This window comes from Arctopsyche grandis, chromosome 8, assembly GCF_051622035.1.
Source record: "Arctopsyche grandis isolate Sample6627 chromosome 8, ASM5162203v2, whole genome shotgun sequence".
In the NCBI taxonomy this organism is placed as follows: Eukaryota; Metazoa; Arthropoda; class Insecta; order Trichoptera; family Hydropsychidae; genus Arctopsyche; species Arctopsyche grandis.
Genome location: NC_135362.1, coordinates 1,155,610 through 1,167,643, shown reverse-complemented (window position 1 = coordinate 1,167,643; position 12,034 = coordinate 1,155,610).

The window sequence follows — 12,034 nt, the reverse complement described above, 5'->3', positions numbered from 1 at the left end:
CGAGGTTCAAGAAAACCGAAATAGTTTTTCGCTAACTGCATTCCTTTGGCTTTTGTTGGAATACGTGAGAAAGTATTTTGTCATTTTCTATTCTGTTCTGTTTCAATTTTGGATATATTTAGATGGATAATAATATATATACTATATATAAAAACGGACTGTCGCTAAATATATTTGTATATTTGTATGTGACGGACGATCAACCATCAACCAGTATGGGGAACAAAATTTTTTTTTTTCATATTTTTCATTTTTTTCATATTTTTCATTTTTTTCATTTTTTCAGTTTTTTCATTTTTTTCATTTTTTCAGTTTTTTCATTTTTTTCAGTTTTTCAGTTTTTTCATTTTTTTCATTTTTTTCATTTTTTTCATTTTTTCAGTTTTTTCATTTTTTCAGTTTTTTCATTTTTTTTATTTTTTCAGTTTTTTCATTTTTTTCATTTTTTTCATTTTTTCAGTTTTTTCATTTTTTCAGTTTTTTCATTTTTTTCATTTTTTCATTTTTTTCATTTTTTTCATTTTTTCAGTTTTTTCATTTTTTCAGTTTTTTCATTTTTTTCATTTTTTCAGTTTTTTCATTTTTTTCATTTTTTCAGTTTTTTCATTTTTTTCATTTTTTCAGTTTTTTCATTTTTTTCATTTTTGCATCGGGGCGCTGGGGGCGAAGCCCTCGGGATGCCGAAGGCATCGGGGGCGCTGGGGGCGAAGCCCCCAGGGTGCCGAAGGCATCCGGGGTGCTGGGGGCGCCGGAGGCGTCGGCGGCGCTGGGGGCGAAGCCCCCGGGGTGCCGAAGGCATCGGGGGCGCTGGGGGCGCCGGAGGCGTCGGCGGCGCTGGGGGCGAAGCCCCCGGGGTGCCGAAGGCATCGGGGCGCTGGGGGCGAAGCCCCCGGGATGCCGAAGGCATCGGGGGCGCTGGGGGCGAAGCCCCCGGGGTGCCGAAGGCATCGGGGACGCTGGGGGCGAAGCCCCCGGGGTGCCGAAGGCATCGGGGGTGCTGGGGGCGCCGGAGGCGTCGGCGGCGCTGGGGGCGAAGCCCCCGGGGTGCCGAAGGCGTCGGGGGCGCCGGAGGCGCCGGCGGCGCTGGGGCCGAAGGCCCCGGAGCGACGGAGGCATCGGGGGCAAAGGCGTCAGGAGGTCGGCGATGCACAAAACGTAGTTCGTAATTCGTAATCACTTCGTAATTCGTGCATCAATTTCTTTCCGAAACCAGTCGATTCAATATCTTTAACTTTATTTTTATTCGAGTTTCAATTCCTTTTCGAAACCACCCGTTGAAATCAACGGGTCCAACACTAGTTTTTCATATTGAGTGTTTAAAAATTTGGGCTCTCGTCGAGCATGGGCCGTGATGTTTTGCATCACTCTGCGCAATGGTAGCTACGCCACTGTCTATATTAAATAGAGTCATGAACTGTAAACAATTGGTAACTTCTGAAGTCGTTACCTACCACAAAAGTAAGCTTTTTTGTTTTTTTTAAAGCCAAAAGATATTTCAAAAGCAGGGGGTCGAAGTCTTACAAGATGGAATCTCCCGCCGGCCTTACGTAAACATTGGTTCTAGAAGCAGCATAATCTTATGAATTCTGTTTGGGATCTCCAAATTACTACCTATCTCCACAAATACCATAAACGATAAACATGAACCGTGGAATCTGACTAGGCCCAGTCCTCTATATCTATCTATTCTTACAAAGTTTAGAGAACCTTAGTTTAATAATTACTGGTAGATCTACGTATTTACTACATGTAATACATAGATATGTATGGTTTATATCATGGCCCGGGAATCGGGGGGGGTCCAGCCATGGCTCTAGCCCAGGGGCCTGGGTCACGAGGGGGTCCAGCACTGGAATATATATATTTTTTTAATTTGTTACGAAATTGAGAAACGTCTTTCGTTTTCATACTTCGTAGTTATGTTCGAGTAGTAACTTGTCGGTGATACCTTTACTATTATTTTTAAGGATTTAATTAATTGCACTGGATAGCCATCTCACTTCAGTATGTAGTAAAAATGCATTGTGGCCACTACTCATTCCATCGCACAAAATTTTAAATAATCTGGACTGAAGTCTTGATTTTACATAGTTCATCACTTTCACGGCTTCATACATAACAATTTTTAAATTTATGAAATTTTTTTAGTCACCAGTGCTTGCCTATACAAAATACAATGCCAGCCGGTCAGGTAAAAACAATATATTCCATCTCTTTTATACGCACGGTGTAAGAAAAGATGGTCCTCCGCCTGTACTTAGATACTTGACGTCATAAACATCAGTGGAGATTGATCATCATTCATCACTCACCTTTCAATATGAAGCAGAAGATGTGTTGCAGTTTATAAAACCTTTCCAAATTGTCGCGAAACACCTATTCAGGTTCGGCGGAACATAGTTTGGGAAACCCTGGCCTAGAAAAATGAATAGGTATATAGATATGAATGATTAGATTGGCAAATATGCGTTGAAGAATGGGTAAGGTGTCATATTTCATGTGACGAACGCGTAGTTCGCAATGACTCTGCGTCAAATAAACAATGTTATAAACTGTCCATGTCTTTTAATAACCAGATCCCACATTTACATATGTACATATATATAAAATAATCGGGCTGCTTGGGATATACATACATATTACTGTAATATATATGTACATATCAAATTTAGATAAATACATATGTACCTACTACATCAGGGATGGCAAATACGGGCACGCGAAAAATTTTCGACGGCATTATACATATGTATGTACATATGTAGATATGTTTTTTATGGTAAACGGGTTACATCCCAAATGTGAATCGCTTCCAAGATAACCGCCGCTACGAAAATCGCTCGCGCGGATTCCTGTCAAACAGGAACATTGTCGCACAGAAAACTGCCCAAATATTGCTCAGAAAATGCTTTTTTTACGATATTTGGGTAAAAAATATATGGTTTTGTAAAATCCTAATGAAAAACCATATACTGAAAAGCATGGTAAAAACAATGATAACATTTTTTTTACTTTTAATTTCAAATGCGCTTGGGGCCCCTCATTTACTTGATCCGCCACTGTACATAAGCCATATCTTGAAAATAAGACCTAGTGATAAAAACATACATTAGCAATTATGCAATTACATTCGCAATTTCCTTTAACACGAGGACATGAGAAATTTTTTTTTTGTCTTTTTGGATTTTTTCCCACAAACGTATACGCCAGTAAGCCCTAACCTGAAAATAAGCCCAAGTGCGTTTTCTGGATGCAAAATTAATAAAGGTAAGAGACGGGACTTATTTTCGAGGAAGCAAAATATCTGTATATGTATTTGAAAATAAATAAACAAAAAAATGCAATTTTCGTAATTGTACTTAATTGCAAAAAAAATATTCGAATTCAAATATTTCCTAAAAGCTATTGGATCAGATCTAGTGATTCTGCGACGGTGCGTCTTGGGACTTTTTTCCGGGAATTCCTGGCTTTTTACAAAAAAGTCCAGGGACTCGAGACTTTCTGATTTAAAATGTGCCTAATACATTTTATATTTTATTTGTTGAAAATAATATTCTTATGGCCGAAACTTCTGAAACAACTGTTTTTCGTTGTATAAAAACAGATATTATATACATATATATATGTATATAAGACGACTGTCTTAAGTGACCCGTTCGCGCTGAAAAAGATTGGGCGTGAAAGTCCAGTCGACAATGAACTTTGCATGAATCATGCAATACATCTATGTATCTATAATAGATGTATTATACATACTAGAAAAAATATGAATGTCTAACGATGACTCTAATTATTCCAACGAAGATTCCATTGAAGAAAGTGACTGCGAAACTGATAATTCTGAAACTAGGAATAATTTAGTAAGTTTCTATGATGCTCTTACGGATACTCGCAAAATTGTGGAATTTGGAGGAATACGTTGATACCCATGATAGAGAGATTTTTAAAATTACAAAACTGCATTAAAAATTGTTGATTGATTTGAATATGAGCCATATTTGAACGAATCGAATATTAGCGTATCAAAAACTATTTCTAAAGTACTCAAACGTATCAAGAAATACGCCTTTTTAATTAAATTTAGTTTAATAAATTAACACTTTGGCTTTTTATCACACACAATAGCTTATACAATAACATTCAAATATTTATCAAAAGATTTTTTTTATTTTATTGATGAGCAAACAAAGGTCTCGATTTGGAAATGACCATGTCTCGAGTCCCGAGACGTTGAAAAAGCCGAGACTTCAGAATTACTAATTCAGATCCGTGATAAAGATAGGTATTGTAATCAATTGTCAAAGTGGAGGGTTGCAGATGAAGATTGAAGTTGAAGTTCCCAAAAGTGTATGTAGCAGTGGCGCGCGCGTGTTTCTTTTCTCGCTGTTATTTTTAGCCATCGCGTCGCGTCGTTTTGCGCCGATAATATTTAACCGCACACCCGCCACGACACGCCATGCATTCACACATATACTCTATACACATACATATCGCTCGCCGTGCCGCCACCACTACTCGCACGCACTCTACTCGCTCTCACAAACACACACACACACACACACTCTCTCGCGGCCGTAGCGTGTGTTTTTTTATATTTTGTTTGTTGTTTATTATTCTCTGTATTCAGCAACAAGAGACGCGCCGCGTCGCAGACAGCGACTTGCTTTAATTGCGCACAAACACCATTTTTATTCATGTTCACACTTTTCACGTCACACAGCACACATCTGTGATCACATCTTCAGAAGCACGCCACTTTCGACAATTTGTCAATACGTCCGTCCACAAATGATACGAATGAATGCCGATCTAATAAAAAATTAAGCTTTGCCAGTCAAGACGTTTGGACATGGACACTAACATACATATGTATATGTACATTCGTACGTTTCTTGAATGACAACTTGGCAATTTGACTAAATTGAGTTGTTAATACGGGTTTGTTCAGAGCTGATTGGTAACTTTTTAAATTAAAGGACCATTTTTTTTGCAAAATACCCATACAATGTACCCACATATTATACGGTAATTGGACTATTCGTCACATTGGGGTGGTCACAAAGACAATTTTTGCCATGAAAATCGCGAATACACAATATTTGCCACTCAAGTTCTCGTTACTATGATAGTTATCGTTAGTATGATGGACTTTTCGGCTGCCAGATGTTCCGTTATAGAGATTTTAGTGACTTCGTGACGAGTAATTTGTGACCAGTAATCACCGAACCATATTATACATAAGCTAAAAGTTTTGAATTAATTTCAAATCACGAATCACATCATTTCCAAAACCACCCATCGAAATGTCAGTTGAAAGATAGTATTCTGACTGAATTCATGTACATAGATATGTAGTATTGAGTGATCAGTGATCAGGAGCGTGTCGTGGAAATTTATGTTTTTATCGCACAGCCTTACTTAAGGGGCTATATATGTACGTACATAGGTGACGACATTCCGAATCCTACTCAATTGCCCTTGACTGTGCGATAAAAACAGAAATTTTCACGGCATGCTAATGATCACTGATTTAATCACTAATATTGAAATGAAATCAATATATCACTTAACAAATGGATGAGAAATTGACCTGAAATATTTCGATCCGGTATATAATGTAAAATAACGAAAGGAAGATCATAATTGAAATACATTCAAAGGTGGATGAATAGGGAACAAGTATTGGGCTAAATATGTATGTATAGGTAGACTTAAGTATGCTGTTCGGAGAAGAATGAGACTTGTTGATGATGAACCGCTCGCTGCAAACAAACGATCAACAATATTTTAATTTCTTGAAAAACAAATTGTCCTCAGCAAGTTTTCATTGCATTCAATGTAGATACATACCTGCAGATATATGTCAAAATCGGGACAGTAACGTGACAGCAAGGGGAATGGGAAGAGTAGGCCGTTTTTACTTACCTCCTTTACGTTTCACATGGCTTTCGTGTTAGTGGTCATTTTTTATATCTCTTATCTCTTATCCGATCGTTTTTATTTGTATCAACTAAACCATCACAGAACGTAGTCGATTTGGATTGTCATTTTCTGTATTATAAATTCTGCAAATATTGTAAATTGTAAGTTCTCCCTTTTATTCATAAATTTAATAATTTTGATTTTACTTATCCGATCAAATATTACATTTAAACAATTATTTTATATTTATTGATTGAAGAGCCTTTCTCGGTAAATAGTATTCTGGTCTTACTCGAATATCAAGAATTTAAAGTAGGTACTTATGTACCTTAAAAATATTTGAAGAAATTGAAACGTCGAAACGTTTCAATAAGTTTTTGTCTTCCAATTTATTCACATTCTATTCAGTAGATATGTATTTTAATCGCACAATTTACTGAAAAATTTATTCCCACAATTAATCTTTTGATACTTTGTATAAGTAGATAAAGTAACAATCGCCGAGGATTGAATTTCAGGCAGAAAATATTGTTACATACATACATACATACGTACATATATACCTATGTTTTTTTCTGTTCTTTTATTTCGAGAATCGAAATCCCTAGAAAATATCCACATCTACTTACATACATATATGTACATAGAATATACTATGTAGTAGGGATAAAAATAATTTTAGAATAAATTTCAAATAAAAATGGTAATTATTTTCATAATTTATGCACCAATAAGCTTTTTGGTATAAATAGGTATTTCAAAAAGAAACATCGAGTGAGTATTGAAGAGCGCTTCTGATTCAATCGATACCTACATCTATAAAAGTTGAGACATTTAAAAAACCGGTATTTTGCACATCGATTCAATATTTCCAACATTTCTCAACTATCGTAGCTTATTTTCTTATTCCTGTTTTTTTTCTTAGTTAATCTTATGACGAGTGATAATTAAAATTATAACATTGAATGAGTCTATAGACGTTACGAATATTTAAAATTAATCGTGACTAAAATCAAATCTTATGAAAATGAATCATATCTACCTACCTACCAAAATAAATATTCATCAGGGCTTTTATTAACACTTTTATCCTGTAGGCATATATGTATGTACATCCTTACATATGTACATACATACATAGGTATATCTATACATAATATGTATAGATATTGTATATTTTCATACCTACTTATATAAGTAAGATTACGATATATTATATGTAGATATGTATGTACAGCACGGCCATAGCCAGGATTTTTTTTAAGGGAGGGGGGGGGCTTAAACATCAGCCCCCCCCTCCAAGCGTTAAAAAATAATTAAATCTTTTTTTCATTCTGAATTTGGAAAAGGCGTAATAATGAATTAAAACGAAAACAACATAATTTAAGGAAAATATAACATTTTTCATATTTTATTTTATTTTATTTTAATGTCATACATACAGAATAAAAATACATAAAGTACAGTAACAGTACAGTGAAATAAAAGAAAGATACAAACATAAAAGGAAATATTAAGAGTCCAAATACAGTGAGCACTACATGGTAATATAAAAAAAATTACCAAAACATAGTAAACATAAAAAAATAAAATTTTGCACGACTCATTTAGAAACGAATAAAAAATTCATAAGCTAAGTCATAATTCTCATAATAATATTTAATTTTTTTATATCCCCCTCATCCCCATCCCAAAGTAATCAAATTACTAAATTACATCAGCTACACCAGTTTATGAGTATTTATAAAATACAGTATACGTAGATTGAATACATTCGGTGTCGTAGTATTTATAATACATGCATATATTAGAAAAATATGTCTATGTATACTTATGTAGATATATACTTATGTATGATTGGAACTGATTTGCAACGAAAACCTGTTTGCGTTCGCTTAAGTGTGTGTGTGTGTGTGTGTGTTTACATTAACTTGCAAGCTTGCACACCAACTTGACATATGTACGTATTCTCATTCGTATCCGGATCCTGGATCTAAATTCTCATAGAAAATTTATAATGAATTCCTACATATGTATGTATGAACAATATGATGATAATATGTACATCGATTAGACGAGTGTATGCTTGTGTGTGTGTGTGTGTGTTTGTGTTTGTGTTCTCGTTCATCTTTCCCCCTCGTTCTTCCATCGATTAAATTTTGTCCCCTTCAACACCAAGTAAGTATCTACATGCTTTTATTTCTTCCGCGTCGAGTCTTAAAATCCCCCTTAAAAACATATTTCGTTTTTATTTAATTTCTTAAACATAATTTTAAAACAAATTATATTAATTATTTATTGTTCAAGGTGATCTCGTATATCGCCGTCGCAGACGTGTATGCATTTTATCTAAGCTAATAAATTGAAATTAGGTATTAGAATTTTAGATTGAAAGCTACGTGTGCCGGTGTTGGTAAGCTTGGGTTAGGTTAGGTTAGGTTAGGCTGTCCTCGCACGTAGACGATTTACGAGGGAGTTTGGACCCTCCGAGGATCGAACGACCGAGAGGACGTACGTTGAATAAATTATTGTATTATAGATAGGAGAGGGATACCTACCTATCTACCTATCTACTATCGAAGTCTTTTCAACACTATAGGCGACCTCCGGTCTGACTGCTCTTCAATTAATATTTTTCAGCCAAGTCGAAATATGAACATACGAAATATGTTAATAACATCCAACAATTTTGTAAATAACAATTATTGGAAAAGTTTCAGAAAAATAATAGAATTTTATTATTAATTGTAGGTAGAGTGCTAAGCGCGAAATGTGGAAACTTATGAAACGAATGAAAATGCAATCAATTTTTAATGCATTTGAAGGATTACAAGTCAAGGCTCACCTTTAAAACATGCTTTACTTAATTAGATACAAGAATAGTCATGGCAAGCAATAATTAACATTTTAAAATTCTAATGCAAAAACAAATAAACAAATTTTAAAATTTTAAATAAAAATGTACATAATAAAATTGGAAAAATTAGTTGAGAAAAAAAAGTAATAAAAATAGAAACAATACGAAGCTAGAAAAGGGCTATAAAAACATCATAGAGTCCTTTCTCTAGTTACAAGTAGCACTTTAACTATGTACATTCAAATAAGATTATAAATTGAGTAGGTAAATTAAATACGGAGGCAGCCAAACTGCAAATATGCAAACTGCAAACTGCAAACGGCACCGAAATATTTCAAAAATCAACACAAAGTGAATTTTTGAGTAGATAGATTGTAGATACCTAATTGAAGATATTGAAGTACATACATAGGTAAATAATATTGTTTGACTCGATAGCCTCAATCAATGTTTTAATTCGGATTTTAAACGCCACGATACCAATATTTTTGTCGTGAATCGATTTCTGGCTTTTTTTATTACAGTGAGTGGTAAAATTATGTATCTGCATAAAAACGTGTATGTAAATAGCTTCTAAAAAGAAAATAGGTGCTAAAAAAAGTCATTAAATAAATACATATGTATGTACTTACCCAGTAGGTATACAAATGATGAGCATGAGCGATCATCAATCACGCGTCGACAGTTGGCGTATTTTTTTATTATTTATAAATAAGAATTTCGATACTTACTAGTAACTAGGATAAGCATCATAAATCGTGCTATACATACATATGTACTTATGTAGGTATATCCAGCAAAAAAGGGGTATAGGTAGTACGTAATATTACAGGAATGATCGCAGATAAGGCTGGCAACAAATGAACGAATTGAATTGCATAAGAATATTGCGCGTCGAAGAGAAAGTGCACCAGAATTAAAATTCTCGTCACGTGAAACCACGTATAGTAGGTAGGTACACCAACACGAACACGACTATTTCACGTGTTTACGCGACACCTTGTTTATCATTATCTATTGGCACCGTTAACACTAGCGATATCTACACCGATATGTACTAAATTTTCCATATCCAGTTCCCATATTGCAATCGCTAGTGTTAACGGTGCCATTGACAGTCTACAATTCTTCTTTTCCGCCGCACAATCGCATGCATTATTCTCCACATATTTCTCTGTAAGTAGGTACCTACTCTACCTATGTATGTATTTGTTCAAGTTTCAGCCCAATCCATCGAGCGACTTAGGGGATAAAAAACCCAAATAAAAATTACGGTGATAAATATTTGTTGTATCTGTTTGTTTTAAAATTATGCTAATTTTGTTTTATTTTCTTCTCATTTTTATTTTTTGTTTAGCCATAGTGACGACTTGGAACTACTCTGTAATGTCACTATGGCAAAATTGTAAAATAAAATTTATAAAGAGATACAAAACTTGATTCGCAAAAAGATAAAAGAAGAGAAAGAGAAAGACTTACATAATTCGTCAGTCGGGAATAAAAACGTCACAAGTAAAAAAAAAACCGATTTTTGAGCTATCGATTGCATACACTAAAAAGAAAATCGTTCTTTTCGCTAGAAAAATGTCATTTGTTTAGTTCAAGTTACGGTTGACACAAGGCAATAGTGTCATTTTTACAAACCTCCTTTATTCACTTGCAGGGAAGTGTTTACCACGTTCAAACTTCAATCGTCTCTACTGAAAAACGACTCTTTATGACTTGTGACGTTTTTCTTCCAGACTGACGATGTGTACATATGTAAGTACATAGAAGAAAAATGAAATAGACATCGGAGAAAATACGTACCTGATAATTTCAACACGCAGAGAGAAATAAAGAATGTAAGTGATACTATTGATCAAAACAGTAACTAATCAATCGACATATTTGGAAAACAAACATGAAAAATTTTCATGACATTACATGACAAACTGAACCAGAAATAAGGTAAGAAACTCAAATATCAGGTACCTATCACATCTACACATGTGTATTATATTCTGAGGTTGAAAATGCAATAAAGATTTGCCCCCAGGAAAGGAATTTATACCCTTAGAATTACTAAAATTACTGGAATTAGAACACTGATTATATTTTTTAATCAAATATACGAACCTGGTAAAACTCGTCAAGATTGGTTGGTTACAGTCAATATTTATATTCCCTCACCAAAAAATAAATAAATAAGCCAACCGCCAACGGTGATCAAAGATTGGTCAGCTTAATGAGATACGAACAGAACCTACTTTTCAAAATCATTCAAGAGATGATTGGATATGTAGGTAAGTCTGAAATCATGCTCAACATATTACAATTTCAGAAATAATTCAGGAAGAGGATATATGTACATCCGAATATGTATATGTACATATGCAGGTTCGCCAGTTTCATCGATTTCGAATAGGCATTCGATAGAATGAGACATGCTAAATCAATCGATGCAATAAAACAAATAGGGATAGGTGGAAGTGATATTTACCTTTTGAAGAACTTTCAAATTGGAATCAATCTGCTATCCTGAAGGTCGAAGACATGAAAACTATCTATAGAAAGTTATCGAGGGGTATGACAGGACTATGATTTGTCCAGGGCTTCGAACCGTTTTTTTTCATTCCGGTTCAAGTCAAAATATATGTATCGATCCGGTTCCGAAAAAATAGTGGTTTTTTCGGTTTTCGGTTAAGCTTCGAGTGATCAATTTGAATTTTTTTTAAATATTTTAACTTTTATTAAAAATTTATTTTCTCCGAAGCAATGGTCATGCACGGCATGGTATAGCCGTAAATTTATAAAATTATATATTATCTGACCAATTGACTGGATCGGAGTGTTTTAAAGTTGAGATACTTCTCAATGAGGATTGGATCCTGCTTTTCAGAATTCTATCCTATCTTAAGCGGAGTTCCCTAAGGTTCAGTTTTAGGCCCTATTCATTTTTAATTTTTTTTATTAAGGTTCTAGTTAAGGATCTTACATGTAAATATTATATTTTCACTGATTACATTAAACTGTATTGTCCTGCCAATGCAAACGGTAACAACTGTTTGCAAAAATATTTAGACGCTATTAATACGAGGTCAAAAACATTTGGCTTTTAACTTTAAATGTCAAGAAATGTACCAAGGTAATAAAAATCAAAATTTTTTCTACAAAATAAACAATCATTTAATCAACTGCGTCCACACCAATTAGACCTAGTGTCCACACCAATTAGACACACCATCACTACTTGTGACCTAAAACGGACTTCTC